The sequence below is a fragment of the Mustela nigripes genome, chromosome 16 (assembly GCF_022355385.1).
Source record: "Mustela nigripes isolate SB6536 chromosome 16, MUSNIG.SB6536, whole genome shotgun sequence".
Classification (NCBI taxonomy): Eukaryota; Metazoa; Chordata; class Mammalia; order Carnivora; family Mustelidae; genus Mustela; species Mustela nigripes.
In genome coordinates, this window is record NC_081572.1 from 48417672 (window position 1) to 48443050 (window position 25379).

The 25379-nt window shown below is 48.7% G+C and overlaps 1 long non-coding RNA gene across 1 annotated transcript; it reads right to left on the reverse strand.

Moving 5' to 3' along the window:
* Positions 1–13: 13 nt before the first annotated feature.
* On the reverse strand, positions 14–23722 carry LOC132003564 (uncharacterized). The gene is made up of 3 exons (XR_009400243.1): positions 23572–23722; positions 1680–1828; positions 14–172 (listed from the first exon to the last, which is right to left on the reverse strand). It is a non-coding gene; the product is annotated as an uncharacterized LOC132003564 (long non-coding RNA).
* Positions 23723–25379: the final 1657 nt, after the last annotated feature.

Genomic DNA, 25379 nt, shown 5'->3' on the forward strand with positions numbered 1-25379 from the left:
GTTACAATACCTGTCCGTTTGCTTCACTGCCATGGGCAAGTGCCCCCACGCAAGCAGCAAAACACAAGTTTTTCTTGTGGGGAGGGGGACTTTGAAGGGCATCTTCGTCACAACTCCATCCGCCTCACAATACCGAACTGTAAACACAGCTTCTACCAGGTGAGCTTGTGATCTAAACACACACCCACAGACGACAAGGGGGAGATTAGAAATTACAGTCAAGGGCAGGATTTATGTTTTGTTTTGTTTTGTTTTCCTGGAATTAAAAAACAAGCTATTAGAATTCCCAAATAGGCTTCCAAGAGGTCAGTTACCAGGGTTACCAGATAAAACTCCACGTTTTGAAATGTGAAAATGAGGTCCAGCAGAGCAAGAGGGAGAGAAGAAAGGAGGAGGGAGAGAGGGAGAGAGGGAGGGAGAGAAGCAGAGAGGGAAGGAGAGGGAGGGGGCGAGGGGGAGGGCTGGGAGGCTGAGCCCAGACAAAGGACGCTCACTGGTGTATCCACTCGGTGAGTTTGACAGACAGCTCCTGAGCGCCCCTACATGCAAGGACGCAGCAGTAAATAGGGCAAAGCCCACGCTCTCACACAGCGTTTGTGCTCTGCCGAAGACCCATTCTATTTGGCTCCCACAATTTTAAAAAAAAAATCACCATTTAAAAACCAATAGGTTTTACGGAAAAAATTCCATATTTGCAGCTTCTCTTGAAAAATCCCAAGGTGTCACCGCGAGCCCCACATTGCACGTGGCCACAGCAGACTGGGAGGGGAAGTGGAGCCTTGTCTAGAGGGGCGAGGGCTGCCCACATCTCAGGCCCCCAGTGCATGCACTGTGGTGTTCGCTTGGCCTGCTTCTGCCTTCCAGGACCCTGAGGACATGGGAGCTGATGTCCCCTGCACCAGCCCATCAGAGCCCTCTGAAGTTGCACATCTCATCCTGGCTGCCAGATGGGAAGCAGCTTCGGAGGAAGGGCAACGTCCACGTGTCTGTGTCAGGCTCCACATGGGCACGCCCCTTCTCCTCTCAGCCTCACCCACTGCAGTGCCCAGCTGTTGCCAGCTCGCCCCATCTGTCTAGTCCTCCCCTTGGGCCTGTACAGCATTGTGCCAGCCACTGGGGTCTCGCCAATCTCTCGGTGCACGGCGTGCTGGCGTCCATCAGGCACTCACGCGTGCAACCGAAGGTGCAAAGCAGTTAACATCAGTGAGGATGCATCTGGCCACCCACTTGTCTTAGAGGAAGAGTCTCGAAGTGCAGGCCATAAGAGCCACTAGTCCCCGGTAGGATGGCCAACTTCATCACACGTCCTTGGATCCTGCTGTGCCTCCCTCCCCTGTCTCCTTCCTGGTCCTCCCCCTCCCCATCCCTCACCCCTTCTTCCTGGGCTTACATGCCCAAATGAGTCCTCAGGCTCTCCTTTTTGGGGAACCTAGGCTAAGAATGAGGACCCCAAGCATGGCTGTGGGAAGTGAGTCCTCAGGATGGGCCCCCATGACTGACTGTCCACGGAGCGATGACAGCTGTGACACAGGCAGTGACAGAACAGTCCTGAAGACCCCACCTGTGGCTGGTAGGAGCAGAGTCCAGGAAAAGACTTGAGGAAGCCGCAGCCGCGGTGCTGGAATGGTCTGGAGGCAGTAATAATGGCCATGATTATCACCATGAATGGATGCTGTTACCTGCTTTGGAGACCCTCAAGAAGCATGGCAGGCCCAGGTCAGCCGCTCATCAAGGAAGCTGTGCCATCCGGAAGCCGTGAGCATCCAGGGCAGGGCATGAGGAGGTTTCCCACAGTCGGGACCAGGGCTTGATGGCACAGTGACAGAAGCTGCAGAGGAGACAGAATGTCAATGCCCCTCAGAGGGGCCTCCTGCGGCAGGGTGGGGGGGAGGGGAGCAGGGTTCTGGTGGGAACAGGCGCACCTCTGAATCCTGGGAAGGAGATGTCTCGGGCAAGCCTGGGAATCTTGGAAATCTCCCATATCTCTCTGAACCCTCTCATGGCAGCAGCCTCTCTGTCTTTTTGGAAGGGAACAGCCAGCTTCCCACAGTCCGGAGGCCCTGTGCAGAGTGCCTGAGGCAGGTGTCTCACAAGACAGACACATCCTCCTCGACACTCAGTCCTGCCACTCTTTATTGGGTCCCTGCTCACAACTGGGGCTAGGTGCCAGTGCGGTGTGAGGGGATGCAGACACTGGTCTGGGAGGAAAGAGCCCCCACACTGATGGGATCGGGGACTGAGCAGCATGACCAGCAGGGACTTGGGGAACAGAGGTGGGGTTGGGGCAGCTGGAGAGGAGAGGTTGAGCAACACAGAGATACATATCTGTGACTGGGGATCCCTGTTATGAGAAAGTCCTTTGGGGCCCCTTCTACTCTGCCTGGATATCCTCAGTCATATTCTACAGGAAATAAAGGCCAGATGCCAGAGCCACTTTGGTCCAGGATTGAGGAAGGGCCTTTGAAGGTCAGGGTCATGGGTTTATGAATATGGATATATTCGGTGAGACCAGGGCTCCCATCCCCTGCTATGGTCCTCAGGAGGACCCAAGGGACACCACCTGCAAATCAAAAGGGTGATTTTTCAAAGATTTTATTTGTTTATTTATTTGACAGGGAGAAAAAGAGAGAGAGAGAGAGAGAGAGAGAGAGAGCAAGCACAGACAGGCAGATCCGCAGGCAGAGGGAGAAGGAGAAGCAGACTCCCTGCTGAGCAGACGCTTAACGGACTGAGCCGGCCCTCCAGGTGCCCAGGCACCTGCATTTTTGAGAAGCTCGTGGCAGCTGTCCTCTATAAGCTGGGGCTGATGTGGTAAGCTGCTGCTGTGAACTTGGGCTTCCCAGTATCGATGGGGATCACAGAGACCAGGAGGCAGCCCTTCCCTGTCAGGCAAGGAGAATGTCATTCTACAGTCAGTGACAAGGCTGGAATGGCAATGGCAGGATATATGATGGAGGCCTCTTGAGTGGGGTTCTCCAAGGACAAGGTTGAGAGAAGCTGCACAGGGGTTACTTGACTTGTATAATTAAAAAATAAATGAATAATTAAAACAAGAAGAAAGAGGAGCGCCTGGGGGGCTCAGCTGGTTAAGTCTCTGCCTTCGGCTCAGGTTATGATCCTGGGAGACTTGGGTGGAGCCCCAAGTTGGGCTCCCTGCTCAGCAGGGAGTCTGCTTCTCCCTCTCTCCTGCCCCTCCATCCCCTGCTTGTGCTCTAGCTCTATTTTACTCTCTCTCAAATAAATAAAATCTTTAGACATTTCTTAAAAAGGAAGGATAATGGCTGTGAGGGATTGGGGGGCAACTTTAAAGCAGCAAGTGTTTTTTTTTCAATTATCAAAAACATTAAAGCAGTGAGTTCATATGTAGAAAGGATTTCATTAGTAAACACTCATGCTAACTGAAATCGAGATAAAATAACTTAATAGAACCCCAAACAGATGTGATTTAAATGAGAGGACAGGAAATTCCTTGAGCTAATTTATGCCAGGAGACCGCACAGAAGGAAAAGTTATTTCTAATTCCAAAGCAATTTACGTAAATTTCTCTTTGGTTGTTCCATGCGGTAAGAGAACATAGAATGTTTAGAGTAAATCTTTGAACTTGGTGAGTCTAAGTTGGAAAGACTCGCTTGGAAATCATCTTAATAATATATTTGTATTATTTTAGAGTTCGCGGCAAGCTTCTATGAACCCGTAATGGCCCATGTGTACTTATCTCATGATTCCTCCCTTTCTCTCCCTGACAATGATTTCTGTCCAGCCTCTACACTCTCTTCCGTACTGTGGTCTGAGTGCAGGTTTGCACACAGGGTGGGTGGGGCGCCTGAGTAACTTTCACTGAACAAATTATGTGTTTTCATCTTCACACATGATGTGTTTTCATCTTCACACATGATGTGTTTTCATCTTCACACATGACACTGTCTCTTCGTAGACAGCCATGCTCTCCCACAAAAATTTTTATTTTTCCCCCTCTTCAAGTATCATATACACGGAAAGGTGATAAGACCTGAGGTGTACAGCTCCATCAGTTTTCACTTGGCAAGCACAGCCATGTACCTGACACCTTGATCAAGAAGCAGAACTTGGCAAACATCTGAGAAGCCTCTCATGTCTCCATCCAATCACTCTTGTCTCCATCCTCCTGACCTCTGAAACCATTCTAGATCAGTTTTGTCTGCTTCTGAACTTTAAATAAACGGACTCCTACAGCAGGCACTTTTTTCTAGCTTCTTTGGCTACATTTTGTTTGTGAGAAGTACCCCCTACTGGGACAAGTGGGACAAGTTTCATTGATATAAAGTAACCTATTACGTGAATATCTAGTCATTCTACTGGGATGGACGTTTAGGAAGTTTTATGGTTTGGGGATAGGGAATGCTACTGTGAACCTTCTTACAGATGGCTTTGGGTGCCCATTTGTAGGCCTGGGAATGTGGTCCCCGGGGCCCCCAGTTTGCACGTGCTCAGTATTTGTAGATACAGCCAAACAACTTCCCAGTTGGGCTATTCCAACTTAACATGTCAGCCGTGTATGAGAGTTCCAACTACTCCACATCCTCGCCAGCACTCGACATGGCCTGTGTTTCTCATGCTAGCCGTTTTGGGGGTATATATTTTGCGTTGCCTTCCACAACCTTTTACAAGATAAATTGGGTACGAAGAGAAAGGTGTTACTATAGTTGGTGATTTCCGAACATAGTTGCCACAATCTCTTGTCCCAAAGTTGTTATCGTGACTTTGACCCTCCTCCCATCAAGAGGTGAGATCTGTGCTCCCTCCCGTAAGCCTGGGTGGGCTCAGGGTTCTGGCTTACATGACACTGTGTAGCCTCTCAGACTGTTGTAAATGTGAGACAGCCCTCATGTATGTTGTCACGTGGTCTTGGATAGGGTGACAAGACCATTAAAATGGAAAAAGAGGGTCTCTTCAGCATTTGGTATTAGGAAAATTGGATATTCACATGCAAAGTATGAAGTTGAACCCTCTTCTTACAGCATCTACAAAAAATACCTCCAAAAGGAGCAAAGACCTACACATAAGACCTACGACTATGGAAGGAATTTGGAAGAAAACATATAGGAAAACTTCCTGACCTTGGATTTAGCATGACTTCTTGAATAGGACACCAGATGCACAGGCAGCAAACACAAAAAGACAAATAGGACTATGCCAAACTTATATTTTTGTGCATTGATTTTTGCGCATTTGTGCAAAGGACACAATCAACAGAATGAAACATCCATAAAAAAGGAAAAAATAGTTGCATATCTATGTCAGATTTGGGTTTAATATCTAGAATACATAAAGAGTTTGTATAAATCAACAACAAATAAGTCGATTAACAAATAGACAAAGGGCTCAAATACACATTTCTCCAAAGACGATATGCAAACAGCCAACAAGCATATGAGATAATATTCAGCATCGCCAGTCATCAGAGGAATGCAAAATAAAACACCCACTAGGACGGGTATTGCTTTTTTAAAAACTTGGAGGGCGTGTGGGTGGCTCAGTTGGTTAAGCATCTGCCTTTGGCTCAGGTGATTATCTTGGGGTCCCAGGATCAAGCCCCATGTTGGGCTCCCTGCTCAGTGGGGAGCCTGCTTCTCGCTCTGCCTCTGTCCACTCCCCCTACCCTGCCACTTGTGGTCTCTCTCAAATGAAAAAATAAAGTCTTTAGTGGTGCCTGAGTGGCTCATTAGGTTAAGCCTCTGCCTTTGGCTCAGGTCATGATCTCGGGGTCCTGGGATCGAACCCCACATTGGGCTCTCTGCTCAGTGGGGAGCCTGCTTTCCATTCTCTCTGTCTCTGCCTGCTGCTCTGCCTACTTGTGATTTCCCTCTCTCTGTCAAATAGATGAATAAAATCTTTAAAAAATGAATAAATAAAGTCTTTAAAAAAACTTGAAAGTAAGAGTTGGCAAGGATGTAGAGAAATTAGAACCCCTGTGTGCTGTGGGTGGGATTGTAAAATTGGGCAGCCAAAGGGTTAAAGCAGCTGGGTTAAAGTTATGGAAAACAGTACCATGCGAGCCTACTTGGAAAAAAAAAATTAGAAATTGAACTACCATATGATGCAGCAATTCCACTTACGGGTATATATCCAAAATAATTGAAAACAGAGTCTTGAAGAAATATTTGTCCACCTCTGTTTATTATTATTATCATCATTATTATAGCTGCATTATTCAAAATAGTCAAGAGACAGAAGCAGCCCAAAGGTCCATTCATGGATGAGTACTTAAACAAAACTATGCAAACAATGGAATATTATTCAGCCTTAAAGAGGGAAGAAATCACATGGAGGAACTTCAAATGAATGTTACCAAGTGAAAGAAACCAATCTGAAAACACACTACATAGTGTATGATTCCAGCTATGGGACATTCACTAAGGAGACAGTAATAAGACCAGTGTTTGCCGGGAGTGGGAGGGGAGAGGAGGAGGGATGTGTCAGCGGAGCATGGAAATCTTCAGGGCAGTGGAAATACTCTGTATGATACCGTAATGATAGCTACATGTTGCTATACATTTGTCCAAACACAAAAAATATACAACACCAAGAGTGAGTTGTAATATCAACTCTGTATTCGGGGAGATCATGGTGTGTCAGTGCAGGGGTCAACTGTAACAAGTGTAGCACTCTCCTGGAGGATGTTAATTGTTGGGGGGGCTGTGCACGTGTGAGAGAGTGGGGGTATTTGGGAAATCTCTGTACCTTCCACTTAACTTTGCTGCGAGCCTAAAATCACTCCCCCCCAAATCTTAATTTAAAAAAAAGAAGAAATAGGGGTGCCTCGGTGGCTCAGTGGGTTAAAGCCTCTGCCTTCAGTTCAGGTCATGATCTCGGGGTCCTGGGATCGAGCCCCGAATTGGGCTCTCTGCTCAGTGGGGAGCCTGCTTCTCTCTCTCTCTCTCTCAGCCTCTCTGCCTACTTATGATCTCTCTCTGTGCAAAAAAAAAAAAAAAAGAAAGAAAGAAATAAACCCTGTCACATGCTACAACACATATGAACTTGAAGGCAATACTATATGATTCCACTTATATGCAGTAGTATCCAGAGAAGTCAAATTCACAGCAACAGAAAATAGAATGGCGGTCACCGGGGGCTGCAGGGAGGGGGACAGGGAAGCTGTTATTCAATGGGCAGAGAGTTTCAGATTTGTGAGATACAGAACTTCTGGAGATCTATTCCACATGGATGTAAAGATCCTGAATACCAGTGAATGGTATATTTAAAAATGGCGACAATAGGCAATTTTATGTTATGTGGGGCATCCCCCCCCCGCCACGATTTTAAAAAGTGATACAGCTTCTGCCTCATTCTCTAGGGACCCTAACTCTCAAAATCCTGCAGTCCTGTTGTGAAGAAGCCCAGAGTAGTGCTGGCCTCCAAATGTAGGCTCCTGCTGAGGTACCAGCCACTGACCAGTGTCAACCACCAGACTGTGAGTCAAGGCAACAGGAAGTCAGTCCTGACATCCGGGCTCCCCAGCTGAGTCCCCAACAGGATGGAGCAGAAATGAGCCAATCCTCTGTACATACCCTAATTCAGCACCTGACCCACAGAATCCACGAGCACAACAAAAGGATTATTCCGTGCCATGAAACTTGGTGGTGGTTTGTTTCCGGCAATAGTAGCTGAAACAGGTGTCTTAGAAATCCCTTCTTCCTAGGAGGTCCTTCCCTAATTCTTTGCAGGGTTTTCTGAAAGTGAAATTGAAGGGGAGCCCTTGTAGGTTATGGAAGACTTTAAAGCCTCATTCCCTTCTGGTTCTTTATAGTCACTTTCTGAGGACAAGTCCTGGGTCAAGTTCCTCAGCTTTGTTCCTCCCAGTCCAGACAGCCCTCTGAGGTTTTTCCCGCTGGCAACATTGATTTTGCCCCAAGGTATTTCAAGTTTTTTAGGTCAGGAGGCACTCACCAGCACAATAGCCTGTTTGTGCTATGGTGACCCTGAGTGCATCTGGTGGATCTTAGCATTCCCTTTCAGCCCTTCCAAGGACGGAGGAGCTCTCTGGGTTTCCTTGTCTGGAGGGAGCAGGAACAGGAGGGGAGAGAGGCCAGGGGTAGCTGCTAAAGGAGGTAACACAGGTGATAGCCAGATCTCAAACATCATAGGGACTGGGAGGGAAGGAGGCCCAGTACCAGCTCATTCATTCAGCAAATGCTCGAATGTTCACCACTTCTGCAGCCCTGCAAGGCTTAGTCTCTAAGACAGTCACACCCACCAATAAGAACCAAGTACTCAGACGTCTGTGCCGTCCACTTAATCACTGATCTTTCCCCTTCCCCTTTTAAAATTGGTTATTGTCAGTAGTCTTTGTAAACGTTTCCTTTTAAGTCTGATTTTCTATGAATCTTTAGTTGATTCATTTGAATTTTCTAGATAGTCAACCCTACTACCGAAAACTGATGATGGTTTGGACTCTTGTTTTCTAATGTTTTTTTTTTTTTTCTTTAAGATTTTATTTATTTATTTGGTAGGCAGAGAGGCAGGCGGAGAGAGAGAGAGGGAAGCAGGCTCCCCGCTAAGCAGAGAGACTGATGCAGGGCTTGATCCCAGGACCCCGGGATCATGACCCGAGCCAAAGGCAGAGGCTTTAACCCACTGAGCCACCCAGGCACCCCTTGTTTTATAATCTTTTTAATGCTTACTTCCTTTTCTTGTTGTGGGGTTGGCTGGGACCCCCTGCACAATGGTAGGTAATTCCTTAGCTCTTGCCCTATTCTTGACTCATTGGGAACATAGCAAGTGTTTTGCTGTTAAATATGATATTTGCTGTAGGTTTTGGGTAACAACTCTCAGTGAAAGACATTTCCAATTCTAGTGATTTCCTTGTTCATGATTTTCCTAATAAATGTCATTTGTTGTTAAGTTTGACTTCAGTCCAACTGACAGACTTTAAGACTAAAATGACCAAAACTCTATCTGTTGGTGAGTGGGTAAAGAAAGAATGCTTTGCCCGGGCAACACATTCTCCCTGAGACTGGGGAGTGCCTAGAGAGTGTGAGCAGTGGCTAGACGGCCCATCAGGGAATCACACCTATTCCCTTGTGTAAAATCCCATCACAAAACTCCAGGAACATCACTCCCTTCCTCAGTAAATGGAGAGAGCTAGGTTAAATTTCTGGCCCTAAGATCCTATGGTTGGGAGTCTCTGAGGCTTCAGAAGGGACAGTAAGCTGGAAGGTAATAAATATTTAAACCCCAAAGTAATCATTCAGTGTGGGATTAAAGGTAGTCTTTATTTTCCAAAGCTCTTTAGTGTTGTCCTATGGTCTTTTTCATGAAGAAGGCTGTCAGGGGGGTGCTGTGTTTGCAGGACAAAAGGTACAATACAGCATCCTGGGTTTTGGCTGCAGAAAGGAGAATTGAGAAAACTGGATTTAACAGTCTGAGTCTGAGGATTACTGAGGGGTAAGCATCCATGACTGACCTTCCGTGGTGGCCCAGCTCAGGTTGTTTTTCCATCATGTTTCTGGGGCGTAAGCAAGCTGCTCTTTGACAGAACAGAAGCCATGTGCATGGAGCCGTTGCAGAACTGGACCAAACTGAATGAAAAAGTCTGCTCCTGTCTGATTTACCAAAGTCTTTCATCCCGACCCAGCAGCTGCCAGATGGCAGCCTCCCTCCCTCCCTGCCCTGACTTCTTGAAGCCATGCTACGTGAGACCAAGTGCAGGGCAGCAGTTTTCAGAAACTCATTCTGAAAACTCAGTCAAGACATATTTCCTTCAACCCTTCAGCTGCCTCTACTGCAAGGTCTTGGCCAAGTGGTCACAGTTCCTGAAGCTGGACAAACTGTGTTCAAATTCCAGCTGCACCACTTGCTAGCTATGCGCCCTTGGAATGTATGTAACCTCCATTTCCTCATGAGTAAATCTGGAATAATAATAAACATGTCTAGGCTTGTGAAGATTAGCTGGATTAAGCCATGGAAAGTGCTTAGCCCTGTGTCTGGTGCACAGCAAGTGCTCAGTAAGCGTTAGCAGTGGTGATGGTGATGAAGAGGATGATGAGGGTAGTGATGGCCTTTGGGGATGGGGATGTTGGTGATGATCGTGGAGATGATGATAATGACATTGATGGTGATGATGGTGTTGATGATCATCATGGTGATAATGGTGTTAGTGGTGATGGTGATGATGATGGTGGTGGTGGTATTAGTGATAAGTGGTGATGATGTGATGATGGGGTTGGTGATGGTGGAGTTAGTGATGATGGTGATGGTAGCAATGATGGTGGTGATAGTGTTAGTGATAAGTGATGATGATGTGATGATGGAGTTAGTGATGATGGAGTTAGTAATGGTGATGGTAGTGGTGATGGTGACATTGATGGTGATGGTGGTGGTGGTAATGATCATGATGGTGATCATGATGGTGATGATGGAGTTAGTGGTGATGGTGATGGTAATGATGATGGTGATGATGGCTGTGATGATGGTGGTGATGGTGATAATGGTGTTAGCGATGATGGTGGTGAAGATGCTGTTTTTGATGATGGTGGTGATGGTGTTAGTGTTGATGAGGGTGATGGTGATTGATAATGATGACAGTAATAGTGGTTGTTCTGTGTTGGTCTCAGCCTATCAGTGGTGGTGCTACCAGTTAGGACAGTCTGGGGTGTTCACCTGGGCCTGTATTACTTGTGATGAGATATTTTCCTCACCATAGCCAACATTGTGGGTGGTTCTGATGATTGTAGCCCTGTGGTTCTTATGATTGCAAGACACACCTCAACAATAATAATCTGGGGAACTTGGAAACACAAGGTTTATTTCTCACAAGTCCTGGAAGGTACGCTCCACACCCAGGCCCACACAGCAAGGTCAGAGAGAGAGAGAGAGAGGACTGAGAGCAGACCTAGAGCTCTGCTTTTTTAGGGGGTCGAGGGTGGGAAACCTAGGATTTTTCAGATAACTGTTTATTGACAGATTTAAAATAAGGGAGCAGGGATTAGGCTGCCAGAAGGGAAAAACAGAATGACTTAAGTGGTTGGTGATCTAGGTCACCCAGGGCTTTCTAAAAGAGGAACTTCCTGGGTAGGGCAGCCTGGCTCTTTATCTCATTGTGTAGCTGGTGACCACGCCACACAGCTGGCAATGTGTTGCTCTGATGTGGGTGTATATGAAAGAGATGCCTCAGCCATCAAAAGCTTAGTGTCAGGCACTTACATTATAACCCAAACAGGGTCTTCTCAGGCACTCATGCCACAGTGATGGTGATGATTACTAGTAATACCTGTCGGCCTGTTGGCTGGAGGGAGGGGGTTGATTAATCACTCTCTAAGGCCCATTCCTGGTGGTCTTCTACAGAACATTTTATTCTCCATAGAACCAACCCAGAGGTATTAGCAGCCAGACCCCATGTCAGCAGGGCACTGGGGTCCCCTCTTCAGCCCGAGTTTAGCTTTTGTGGCTCACTTAGACCATAGAACAAGCAACCCAGGCCTGACTTCTACAATGATGTGCAGTCCTGCAGAGGATGAACTGCGTTGCTTTGTATAATCTGGCATATCCACGTACACTCCTGGGCTAGGGATTTAGGACACCGTGACCCATGAACCCTTCTGTCTCTCTAGAAGAAAGAATAGATATTCCCTGTACCTTCATGGAGAAAACTCTGCCTCCCTACGTGCACCTGCTTTATCAGTAGGTTGAGTCCCAGAAGGCCTGAACCCTGTCTGTCTTGGAGTTAGCGGATTTTACAAGTTGGCCATCACATGGCAGAACTTCTCGTTCTTCGCTCCTCACCAACAAACCCTGGAATCACTTGCATGCTAACACCGGTACTAGTCTCTAAGTTTATCCCCGTGATTTCATGGTGATGCTGCAAATCTGGGGATGGTTTTATTACCTGTGCGGCAACGACCCACCATGATGGCTAACGTTGGTGGAGCACCGCCCTCGGCCAGCCCAGTTGTGGGAGAGGGATGGGAATAGCACTGCTCTGTCTTCACTTTTTATTTCTGGCCATGTTGATGACTGCGTGTCCCTGAAGGCGGAAGAGAGGCACAGCAAGGCTGAGCCTCCCACACTCATGGACACATACATCACGGTGGCACTGCGAAGGGAAGGCCCCCGGAAACTGTTCTTCTAGCTTCAGATACCCTGGCCTGGTTCCCACCAGCAGAGCCTTGCGGAAAGGGGTATGGGTTCAGCTGATGGAGTAGCCAAGGGCTGAGATCGGGAGATCATCTTTGGGGTGAAAATCTGAGGCAAACCCGTGAGTCTCTGACCCCTGATTCTCAGGAGGCTCCTTCCTCATGCTCTGACATCCTCATTTCATTAAGGGGTGATTACTATTTGCCGTCTTTTAGAAAGTTCTTTTCCTTTCTTGTCTATTCCTCACACAGGAACCTCAGAGATGGATGTGACCAGGGATTAAGCCAAGGTGATTCTATGAGAAGAGCATAGTGTCTGCTTTTGGATGGAGTTTAAAAGAAAAAAAAAGGAAAGAACTACCCCAAAGCATCCTGATTCGTGTTTAGCCCCTCCTCAGACTGAGTACAATCGTGTCCTGCTGGGTATAAGCAGCCTTTCCAGGCAGAATGATTATAAAACTAAATGCACTTGACACCTTCTCTGTGCAAGAAGTCTTCCTCATCCTCCAAATCCATTTTTCCCCCTAATAATGGAGGTTTGAAAAAAAAAAAATAGGTCTCAACTCTAAATACATTTTAATGAGCTCCTCATTGGGCATGACCTCGCAGATCCTCCCCATGTATTGCTCGGAGCTTTCTTTGAATGTGTGGGTCAAGGCATCCCTTGAAGGCAGAATGCTCAAGGTTTTATTAGCCAGACTGTCATCCCCGGAGCCAGTCTCCTGGAGGGCTGCAATGAGGATTCTATTGATGACAAGGAGATGAGAAAACACAAAGAAACAAGTAGCAAGAGGGCTTTAAAACTCCTAACAGGAAGACACAGGCCAAGTGCCACCTCCTGAGCGAGTGCCCTGAGCGCTCCCACCCCAGCCAGACCTTGCCGAGCACTTGGCTGAGCACTTGGCCTTGCATCTGCTGGCTGGGGATGGAGGCTGGAGGCAGGGCCAAGGAGCTCAGGAGCCAGGCGCCAGGCTGTGTCTGACAGCTGTTGCTAGGCATGCAGGCGCCCTGAGCGGTGTGGGAGTGGACTTGTTGGACCTGGAATGATGGATCAGGGCTGTAGGCACCCGGAGGTGACTGAGGAGGCTGCTGAACAGGGGCGGTCCACCCTGTGCCTCGCCCCCAAGGAGAAGGACTGCTGTCTCCACCCCCCACCCCTTGGAGGCAGTAATTTTGCTGCCAAGTTAGTCTTCCTCACATGAACCTATAGGGTCCCTAAGCACCAAAGACACACACAACTCTCCTCCGGGTACTAGGATGCTCCTGGTCCTTCCATAACACCTGCCCCAGGTGCAGAGACACTAACCAGCTTGTTAACCAATCGATTTCTACCCCCTCGCTCCAGAACCAAACTCCCCAGCAGTCACTCAACTGGCGTATATTTGTCTCTGCCACTGTTCTAGACGCAAAGGATGCACTAGGTACAGGACAGACAGGTTCCATCCTCTCCCGGAGCTGACTCTCCTTGTGGGGAAGAGAAACAACAAGGAAACAAACGCATGGGACGCTTTCAGCGAGGCGTGGAAGCCAAGAAGAATGGTGAGGTCAGCACTGGGACCCATTCATTGGATCCTCTTCCCCAAGGAGGTGAAGTCGGAGTTTCCACCTGAATGTTGAGAAGGCAACAGGGGCCAGGGAGCTGGGGGGCAGTTGCGGGGGGAGAAGAGGGGGAGCTCTGTGGGTTCTCGGGGTGCCCCCCATGGGCAAGGCTGCAAGGTGCACAGTATGGAATGTACAGGGACTCGGTGTGCTGGCGGGTTGCTCTTCCTTTCACAAAGGGTTCCCACAAACACCTCGTCTCCACTGGCTTCTCACAATAGCTCCAGGAGGCAAGTAGGTCGGGCAAATGAGATTCAAGAATTAAGGTTTGCATTATCAATAAATTAAATGAGCCCTCCTCGCCTTCCCTATCTTTGCAAGAAAAAAAAATGAGGCCAGTTCTTTGTAAAGATTTGCTTCACTCTGAAATATTCCATGAAATTAGGGGTTTTGGTAATTAGGACAGTTACATCCAAACAACACAACGGGGGCTATTGTCTGCTGCAAAACTCAGCACCAGGCTGTTCACATCTGAATAAGGCCCATTTGCTTTGGTGCAGAGGTCAAGATGTATGTTAAATTGGATTTTTGAGGCTGCGTTAGTGTGCGCCACTTAGCAGGGGAAAGCAGCCTGCGCACACAGCCCTCCCGCTCTGCATCCGGTCTGACCCACTTAGGCAAAATCAGGATATCGCAAAACTGAACATGGGACCGGAGGACAGGTGCCCAGTGTGCGGAAAGCAGGGTCGCCAGAGTTCCTGGGACCCGCACTGACAAAGAGAAAGCTTGAAGGAGAAAGAGGAGAGGCTGAAGCATGCTGGAGACCCAGGTGGGGACACACATCCCACCAACTGGGGCTTGGAACTGGCTTGGTTCTCAGGGTTTCAGGGTTGGACACGGAATGGTGATGTGAATTTTCTTTCTTTACCCATCCAACTGCTCACCCAGGGTGTGACTGGCCAAAGAGCTCTCCAGACCCTATCAAACAGCACCGATGACCTTGAAAGCCCACTGACCTTGAAAGCCCAAGGATGGGCCCGGGTCAGGAAGTGGCACTTGCTTCAAGCAGACAGGGGATGGCAGGGGTAATTAAAGTGTGAGAGAGAAACCCTGATGCCAGCCAGCTGAGCCCGGTCTGAAGTGGCAGCAGCCACATTCTGAGGACACTGTGTGCCAGATTGCTAATGGGTTTATTTCCATATGGCTTCTAATTTAATCTATTTAAACTTTACATTAGATGACAAATATTTATCTCCTCCACTAAATGCCACACACTGTTCTAGGCGTAAGGGGGTGGGGAGCAGCAGGGAGCAGGAAGACTTTCAAGAAGTCTTGGTCTTTATGGGACTTCTAAAAAGGGGAGACAAAAACAACACAGAAACAAAAATGTAGTATAACTTCAGGTGGTGAAACTATCAGCTCTAGGTTTGATTCCCAGTTGTCCTTTGGGGTAGACACTACCTAGTTTGCCCCAGTGTCTACGTTTTTCCATAGCAGTAGAGCCCCACATTTCACTTGCCTGTGTGGTCACTCAGGACAGTGATTTTATTCTCTCAGCCCCTCTTTCTGCTAGGTGAAGCAATTGACTAAGTTGGGGCCAATATGATGTCAGCGGAAGTCCTGTATAAAATTTTAGGAAGTATCCTTAAAGGCACAGGACATGATCTTCCTCCCTTCCCTACTTTATGCTGCCTGGAAGGTGGATACTATGGCTGGAGCTCCAGCAGCTATCTTGGACCATGAAGGAAAATTAAACTATTTTGCTTAGCCTTGGTACTTTAGGAATTTTATTTCTGTTATTCACAGCTGGATCAAATCTTTTTTTTTTTTTTTGTGATTGATTTTTTTATTTTTGTGTGTGTGTTTTTTAATCAAGCTCATAAAATATGTACAATAAACAAACATGATTCAAAGGCCCATTACATGTTGAAGCAAATTTTAATAAGACCATAAATTCAATGAACATTCATGAACACTTTCTGATAATGAAAATAAATCTCTAGGGCTACTGATAGAAACATCAAAAGAATTGCCAAATCTTTTCTAAACCTTGACTCTCTTTTTCCATTGTAATTTATATGTCTGGTCATTCTTTATGCATGCATGGATTTATCAGCGCCTTCCCCATACAAATTCCCTCTTTCCTATAACCATTAAGAAACTCAAGAAAGGGGCGCCTGGGTGGCTCAGTGGGTTAAAGCCTCTGCCTTCAGCTCGGTTCATGGTCCTGGGGTTCCGGGACCAAGCCCCGCATCGGGCCCCCCCATTCAGCAGGGATCCCGCCTCCCCCTTTCTCTCCCCCGGCCTCTCTGCCTACTTGTGACAGCTTGATGGAATCTTAATAAACATAGTCCCTCTTGCTAACTGTGTAACTTGGGACAGTTGGCTTAAACCTTCTGAGTCTCCCTATTTCATATAGTTGCATGTCAGTGGCCTTCAAATTAGAGCGTGCATCAAAATTACCTGGAGGTTATTGAAACAGTGCTGTGCCTTACTTGCAAAGCTTGTGATTCAGTAGGAACTCAAAATTTTGCATTTCTAGCATATGTTCAGATGCTGCTGCTGCTGGCCAGACACCACACTTGATAATTGCAACCCCCTATGTGCATCCCCACCTTGTGCTGTGCACTCCCCCCACCCCCAGGAAGGGACACAAGGGAGTTCTAGACTGTATACATCCTAGGGTCTTAGCATTTTGTCAGACATGCCACCGGTGACTTCTCACCTCTGTGCCTGCTTTTGAGTCTCTGGGTCTCTGACCCCCAATTCCTGGAGGGGTGAACCTGATTCAAATGCTATTTATAGAGGGCTGCCCTGGAAGGCCTGTGCCCTGTCCCTAGGAGGGAGCTCTGAGAGGGCCTGGCCTCTGGCACACTCCTCCACCTGTAAGGAAGTGACCCCCGCTCCAGTGAGTCATAGGGTGGCTCATCCCTTGGGCCACTGGGCAGCAAGTACTACCTTCTGGGCCCTCTCTTCTGCCACCATATGTTGTCCTGCTATTTGCAGTGGCGAGTAGGTGGGGACGGCTCCCTGGCCCAGAGCTGCCAGATGGTGAGCAGGACTGGGACAGGCTCCAGACATGTGCACCTGGCACGGAGATGTCATTCCCATACTTAGGAGCCACGCGAGAGGTAGAGGGTGAGTCTCGAGGCTGGGATGCCCTCTCTCCCCAGGCCACTCTAACGCTGCTCTGCACAGCGGAGGTGGCCGCCCTCTCGTCTGAGGGCAAGCCCCGTCCTCCCCCACGCACTTGTCCAAGGAAGCCGGGACACCAGCTGATATCACAACCGTGCCTGGGACAGTGGGACTCTGCAGCTGTCTGCCCACTCCCTCCATGCTCCGCCAGCTTCATCAGAGGAGTGCGTATTAACTATTAAATTGCTGCTTGGCAGGAAAACAGACCGAGAGGACTGGAGATGCACACGCATCCCGGTACTTGTGGCTTGGAGGTCAGGCTCTGGTCCAAATCCCGACTCTGCCTCTTGTTAGTCATGTGACCTCACTGAGCCTCAGTGTCCTCTTCTGTAAAAGGGGATAATAATAACAGCGTCTGCACACTGCGTCAGCCAAGGCGCTTGCCGTAAGCAACATAAACCAGCTCTGCTAATACAGGCAGGAATGGTAATCCCTAAGAGGAGAGTGATGTCTGCCAGGCACGGGAATATAGCAGCATTGTTTATGGTAATCCCTAAGAGGAGAGTGATGTCTGACAGGCACGGGAATATAGCAGCATTGTTTGTCACGGTCCCAAACTAGAGACACCAAGGGCCCGCGCCCAGTAGGATGGGCAAACCCGTTGCAGTCCGCTCATGCCACAGAGCGAGGAGGAGGAAGAAACCCCAGCGACATGCAAGAGCATGAAGGACTCTCACCAACATGATGGCAAGTGGAAGAAGTCAGACATGAAGAAAGCATAACCTGTGCGTTTCTGGAATTCCCACGGTGACTGCATTTGGGAAGAGGGGTCCTGGGGATCCTCCAGGGCACTGGCCATGTTCTGTTTCTTAATTTGGGTTCTGGTTCTCAGGGGGGGTTCACTTTGTGTGAATTCACCGAGTTGAGTACTTAGGGTGTGTGAACTTCTGGGGCCCGGCTGGCCAGGTTCAAATCCTGGCTGCTAGTCCTTCGTTCTGGGACCCTGGATAAGTCCCTGGACCTCTCTGAGCCCACATCTTCAGTCTGCACCGTCACCGCTGTCAACGCTGGTCAGCGCCCCGGGAGGCCGGGCCATTCGCTGCCGAATGGAGCCACCAGGGGGGTCCCACTCCTTGGCATCACAACCCCCAACTCAAGGCCAGCGTCACGTGTCTGCTTGGCCAGCCCATCCCCAGGCCCATCCCCAGGCTGCACGGAGAGGCTAGGAGCAGGGCCTGGCACAGGGGACTTCTGCAGAGCCCCGGAAGCTGAGCTCTAGCCAACAAGGTGGGTGATTCCCCAGATGCCCCCCCGAGATTCTGATTAACGGATCTGGGGGGGAGGCTGAAACACAACATTGTTATTTTTAAGCTCCCCCAATGATTCCAGCGTGAGTCAGAGTTGAGAATGACTGTCCTGAATCTTTATCTTTGAATCTCGAAAACATTTTTTTTTTTTAAGAGAGGAGAGAGAAAGGGCTTGAGAGTGGGGGTGGGGGGGAGCAGCAGAGGGAGAGGAAGAGGGAAAGGGGACCTTGAACAGATTCCCCACTGAGCACGGAGCCGGCCATGGGGCTCGATCTCACAAACCCTGAGATCATGACCTGGACCCAAATCAAGAGTCACTGACTGAGCCACGCAGGCGACCCTGAATTCTCAAAAGTTTGTTCTTTTTATAAAAATTTCAATTGTTGATTTGAAAGAGGGAGAGAGAGAGAGAGCACGAGTGGAGGAAGGGGAAGAGAGGAAGGGAGAGGGACAGGCAGACTCTGTACTGAGCACCGAGCCCCACATGGGCCTCGATCATGACCCGAGCCAAAATCAAGTTGGATGCTTAAGCTTAACCAACCGAGCCACCCAGGAGCCCCCAAAAACTTTTTAAAAAAATATTTTATTTATCAGACATTTATTTATTTATTAGAGAGAGATCACACATAGGCAGAGCAGCAGGCAGAGACAGTGAGAGAAGCAGGCTCCCCACTGAGCAAGGAGCCTGATACGGGGCTCGATCCCAGAACTCTGGGATCATAACCTGAGCCAAAGGCAGCCGCTTAACCAACTGAGCCACCCAGGTGCCTGCCACAAAAAAAAGACTTTTTAGAGGGAAATGATGAAATTATCTAATAGCCCCAGAACCTTCAGATTTTCTTTCCACTCAAATCATGTACCAGTATACCTTGCTTTAAATTTGCTTCACATGTGGTCATGGAAACTTAGCAAACTCAGCCCTGGGAGATTATTTGCAGAAGGGCTTGTTAGATGAAGTCTGTTTTCTAAGTGGGGTTTAGGTAGTTAAACTATGACCCTGTTTTGTTGTGTCATAACTGTTTCAGATCATTTCCAAACGGGGCGGAGTTAGCTACAAATAGAACCTCTGTGTTTGGGAGCACGAAGGTACCGTTCCGGTGATTCTGATGGTCGGGTGATCAGCCAACCGCGCAAGGCCAGGTGCCCTGCGTCTCGACTATGTTTGGGTTTCATGGAGCGTTAAAAAGAAATAAGGAAATGAGAAGGAAAGTAAGCTAATTCTGGGAACAAAGCTAAGATTGCTGTAACTGGGGACTGGCCAGGTCATTTCTACATTCTTGAGCCATTTTTGGCCATTTTCTCCTTTCCACAGTCAGAAAATGCCACCCGTATTAGTTTCCCAAGGCTGCCATAATCAATGACATAAACCCATTGGCTCACAATGACACAAAATTATTCTCTTGCCGTTCTGGAGGCCAGAAGTCTGAAACCAAGGTGTTGGCAGGACTGCACCCACTCTGCAAGCTTCAGGAAAGGGTCCTTCCTTGCCTCTTCCAGCTGTAGGTGGCTCGGGACATGCCTGGCACGTGGCTGAACCGCTCTAGTCTCTGCCTTTTATCTTCGTGGCTTCTCTGTGCCTCCCCTCTTCTCTCATAAGGATACCGCCATTGAATTTGGGGCTCACTTGGATAATCTGTGATGCCCCAAGATCCCTCATTACACCTGCAAAGACCCTGTTTCCAAATATGGTCGCCTTCATAGGTCTGGGTTGTGACATATCTTGGCAGGGTTGGGTCAGGGGTGCTATACCACCTTTGTTCAAAGTTCATTCCTACGTAGAACCTAGATTGGATCAGGGTTCTGACTCCGAGAGTGGATTCCAGATCTGGATTCCAGATCTGGGCAAAATATCTGCTTCTGAATGGCCATGCTTAGAGATGGCCTCCACTGACCAGGGTCAGTGCTCTGATTCTGGAAGGTTAAAATAAAAGGAAGGGGGAAGTGTTATTTAAAGGCATTGAAAATGCAGATTGCAATTGAGTGGTCCTGGGGTGGTGCTCGATGGTACGTGTTTAGAACAAGCTTCCACGTGATACCCACGCCCAGGCCCAGACAGAGCCCAGCCACCCTTCTGCTGTTCCCAAGAGGCCTTCGGAATCCTGGAGGGGGTCTCCTGCCTTGGTTAGGGATTCCAACGGAGCCAGTGACCTTTCAGAAAAAACGTGCACTCTCTAGCCCGTCCCTCCTCCAACCTCTCTCCTTTCTCCCCTGTGAGTAAGGGCGCTCAGACAAGCCCGTGGCCCCGCCCTCTGCCTCCTCACCCACACAGAAGGGACACCCAGGGGACAGCACATCTGGCCTTTCTCCCTCCGGGAAGCTGGGGGTGTAGTCTGGGGACAAGCACAGGGACAGCAAGAGCAGCAGGAGGACTGGGAAGAGATCACTGGGTATTTTAAGAAGCTCCCAGAAAGTCATGCCATTTCGTTAGCTGAGGAAGCGAGCGGAGAGCGCTCCACAGTGTGGTCAACGTGAGCTCTCCTTCCTGGTGGGTGGAAAACTGTGGTGCCACCGGAAGAGGGAGACTGACTGACTTACCTCAAAAGAGCCACGTGCCTCACTTAATATGACCCCGCCAGTGACCAGCTGTCCATCACCTTAACCTGATGTGAAATGCAAAAGTGGAATCTGCCAACAGTGACAAACTCCTTTGGTAGGCGGTCCTGCTCCACAGAGGGTATGTCCGTTCAGGACACCTACGTGTGTGTGGTCCAGGGCCCCTGTTTTGGCTTTCCTCACCATTCTGTTTACACTGCGTGAAGGGCCAGCCGGAAGTGCCTTGTCTGCTATGTTTGGTTGATGTCGACATTGACCTTTCCAGGAATGTGTGCAAACCAGGCATGTCTGGATGGCTTACTACGTCCCTTTCTCCGCTCCCCCACCACCCTGCATCTCCCAATAAGGAAGTGGCTATTTTAGGCTAAGGGAAAATGAGATGACAGGATTTCCCCCCAAGGCAGCTGTGCCGGCTTCAGGGCGAGGAAGCTCTGCACCAGGAGAGCAGGACAGAACACAACATCTCCCCCAGACAGTGCCCCTGTATCCAGTCCATCCATTGGTGACTTATGGGCAAAGGCAAGGAAGGGAGGGAGGAGGAAACATGGTGATGGGTGGTTAGGGTTCTTTGATATTAGGCACACTGGCCCAGTGGGTGACAGTCACAGAGAGGAAACCAATCCCATAAAAGGAATTGCTTCTGGAAGTGATAAGCTCCCTGTCACAGAAAGTATGCAAGGAGAGACAAGAAGAAGGGATCCTCTTCCATTACTCTCTGCTATGAGAAGCATAAGAAATGGAGCCTGACCTTGAGGCACCTAAGCACCCCCTGGACAGGCAGAATGAGACCCAACATGGGGGTGAGTACCAAAGGCGTGCTGAACAAGTGGACTTGCTGGTTTTCAGATGAGTTCCCAGGAGCCCTCAGCCCAATGAGAGGAAAGTGCCTCTCATCACCTATGCGGCCCTAGGGGACAGCCCTGCCTCACAGGGCTGCTGGGGGACACTCTGAGGAAACCAGAGCCAAAGGAGTGTCTTGAGCCCAGAACCAGGGGGTCGCGAGAGGCTGTGCGAGTTGGTGTTCCTTTGACTTGTAGAGTCCTGCTTTGTACTCTGGTGAAACACTAAATTGTGTGGCACTTCTCTCAATTACTGGGGTTCAGAAATGGGGGAGAGGGAAATGGAGTCTTTTGGAAAGTTTCCCAGCAGAACCCATGACGGATGGTCATGTCTGGATCATCGGGGAAGGAAATGGGCACACAAGGGACTGGACGGGATCTGAAATGAGCCCCATGCAAGGCTCCTGGGCGTTGGCACCCAAGCGATTGAGGGTTTGTAGAACGGTGGGGGAAGCTCATTTGGAAAAGCAGAGCAGGTGACCAGGCTTGGAGAGTCACACTGAGGGACTGGGCGTGGGGTCTGGGGTTATCTTAGGTTGTCAGTGTGGAGTGGGGCATTTGAGGAACCGGCTCAGGATCTACCTTTTGATTCACCCTCCCTTGATTCTACTGTCTTGATTCAAATGGCCCACCATCAGGCTTCCATGAATTCTAGTTTGCCTGCTAGGACAGGCAATGCTGCAGCCAGAAGCCCACTGGGAGGACTCTGTTGGGGTTCCAAATCCAGGGACTCTTGTGGAATCGTGCAATTGCTCTGTGATTGTCAGGGCACATGCCATGAATGCTCTTACAACGCAGAAGGCAACCGACAAATCTTGAAGGCATCCTTTCCATTCAAATCTCGACTCCTTCCCTATCTAGTTACAGGAGGGGGAAGTACCAGTGTAAATCTGATTTTTTAAATCCACAAACCCACAGTGTTGAGACAGAGAAGCCCTGTAATATCAGTACAATTCCAGTCCTGACATTTCGATTTTGTAGCAATTACTAATAGGGTCATTGAGAAGTGTTTTGAAAATGACACAAGGAGGGGCGCCTGGGGGGCTCAGTGGGTTAAAGCCTCTGCTTTCAGCTCAGGTCATGGTCTCAGGGTCCCGGGATTGAGCCCTGCATCGGGCTCTCTGCTCAGCAGGGAACCTGCTTCCACCTCTCTCTCTCTCTGCCTGCCTCTCTGCCTACTTGTGAGCTCTGTCTGTCAAGTAAATAAATAAAATCTTAAAAAAAAAAACCACACCAAAACAAAACAAAAAAGAAAATGACACAAGGAAACTGTCTCAATGACTCTGTCCCTGTGAAGTGAGGCTATCTTGACATGGCTGTATCAGTTACCCTCTGCTGTGTAACAAATCACCCCAAAACTTAGTCTTTCAAAGCAACAAAGAATAGTTATCATCTCATACAGTTTCTGTGGGTCAGAAATTCAGGAGGGGTTGATCTGGGTGGTCCTGGCTTGGGGTCTCTCGCGAGGCTGCAACCAGGGTGTCAGCCAAGGCTACATCATCTGAAGGCTTGAGTGGGGCTGGAGGACCTACTTCCAAGGTGTCTCACCCGCATGTCTGGCTAGTTGGTACTGGCTGTTGATGGCAGTCCTCAGTTTCTTGCCATGTGGAGTGCTCCATACAGCTGACTTCTACAGAGAATGATCCAAGGGAAGCACGGCCACAGCCACAATGCCTTTTATGATCTAGCCTTGGACTCATTTCTGCAATATCTTGTTGGTTCCCAGGTCAGTTCTAGTAGATAGGGAGGGGACTCCACCAGGATATAAAAGCAGTCGGGGATAAGGCTCAGTGGGCACTGTCTTGGAAAACCTACCACCATGTTCTATGTTTGGCCCCACTTAGGAATACCTAGTTCTCACTCACCTGGTTTGATTTAAGAATAGTTAGAAACTTCTCAACTTCGGAATGCAAAGAAGGCTGACTCTTCAGAAGCATGCCAGACCCACTATTTTAAACACATCTGGGTGAAAGGCCAATTTTAAAGTCTACATCAGAGGCTCAACCCAAGCGCTTGGAGTCTATTCACACTTCATACCAGTAGAGCAGGTCGCCCATATAGGCAGTTGTGTCTGCCACACATCCTTACCTCTCTCTCCCATGTGCATCCTGTGGGGCTGCTGGCCACACCACCATCCTCCAGCTGCAAGAGGGAGTATGGGTCTTGGTCTGCCTACCTGTGGTGCCCCATTTCTCTGCCCAGCGTTATTGGTCCAACAGCAGAGCAAATCACCAAGCAAGTCCACCAGAATCACCACCCCACCCTCAAATTCAGTATGCAGATGCTGGGAGAGAGAGAAGCTTTCTTAATCTGAGTCATGAGCTAATGGCTTACCAGAGAAGGAAGTAGAAAAGGAGGGAGGGGACTTTTTTTTAAGCACCTGGATCCAGCTATGACCGAAGCTAGTGAGACCCTTCTTTGTCCTCTCCAATTACATGACCCAGTAGATTTGCTGAAGTTCATGTAACGTGGAATTCCATCATCACAACTAAAAAATAGTGGGTTTTGAAGAGATGAAAAGCAAATGCAGCAGATCTCAGTTCTTTATTACAGCATTAAATGAAACAATGACCCACTCCCTGCTGTCTCTGGTCCACAGAAACAGCCAGCCATCCTCCCCCACCTAAGGAAAGAAGCGAGCAAAGATTAGAAGGAGCATAAAACTTGCAAGTGAAACACACCTGCCACCTGGTTTGTTCCAAACACTCCAGCATCAAACTGACCAGGCCCAGAATGGTTCACTCAGCATCCTAGCTGTTCTCAAGCTTTTTGAGGGCAAAGACCATGCTTTCCAGGTTCACAGCCAGCTCCTGCATGGGCATTTACAAACAAACACTTGAAAATGTTTTCTTAAATGCACTAAAACACATAAAACATGTTCTTTTAATAATAGTCAATGTTGAATGAGTTCTAACTAGGCTCTAGGCATCAGGCCAAGTGCTTTACCTGCAATATCTCATTTAATCACCACGTCAGAGGGAGGGAAGTTTCTATTATTATCCTCATTTTACAGTCGCCAAGACTGAGGTCCCAGGCATTGGTAACTTTCCCAGCATCACAGGCTGTGGGTGGTGGGACATTGATCTTAACACTTGTGTGTTTTACTCCAGTTTCTTCCCCTTAACACATCAATACACACACTCACAGGCTCACTCTTCTCTTGCTGCTGTGGTGATCTGGCACTAGCCAAGGACTTGAAACCAAAACACAATGTTCTCTCTGTGTTATTAGCCATTATCACCCCTAACGAGCCCAAGCAATGTTTTCCTGAGAAAGCCCGGGGTGGAATTTTCGGAGAGCTCAAGTGCCCAGTGCCCGGCCTGGTATTTCAGAGGCCACTTGTGCATGTCTAATTGTACTTTCTGTGTCAAAAGGGCGGGCTGTGCTCGTCAGAAGCTCGTTAGGACCCCAGCCAAAGGCTGTTTGTGATTTCAGGGTCGGTGAGGAAAGTGCAGGGTGACGATTTTGTCTCCAAATGGGCCTCTTGCCGAGAAGCAAATCAGTGTTCAAGTCAGCTTCCATGTCCTTCCCGCTTTTCGTGTTTATTTTCTCCAAGCTTCTGTTTATTTTGCTGCTGCAGACAGAGAGAAAGAGAATGAGAATATATCGCTCTCAGTGGGTGTGGGGAGCTGATTTTTCTGGTCCTTGTAGAAGTAGAGGAAGCCGGGCTAGTCCTTTTCTCAGGGGAGTGGGGCGCAGGATTGAGCTGAGCCAAAGCAAAGAATCCCCTCACTTCCCAGGGACCGACAAGTGGCAGCCCTTGGTCATGCACCTGCCATGGGAGACTTAGGCATTCTTTCGCAACCACCAAATTCCCACCCAGGGCTGCCTATGGCTTGACAAGAAATGCTAGCACTTTGCTTGCAATTAGGGCGTCTGGCCAGCAGGAGGCTGGA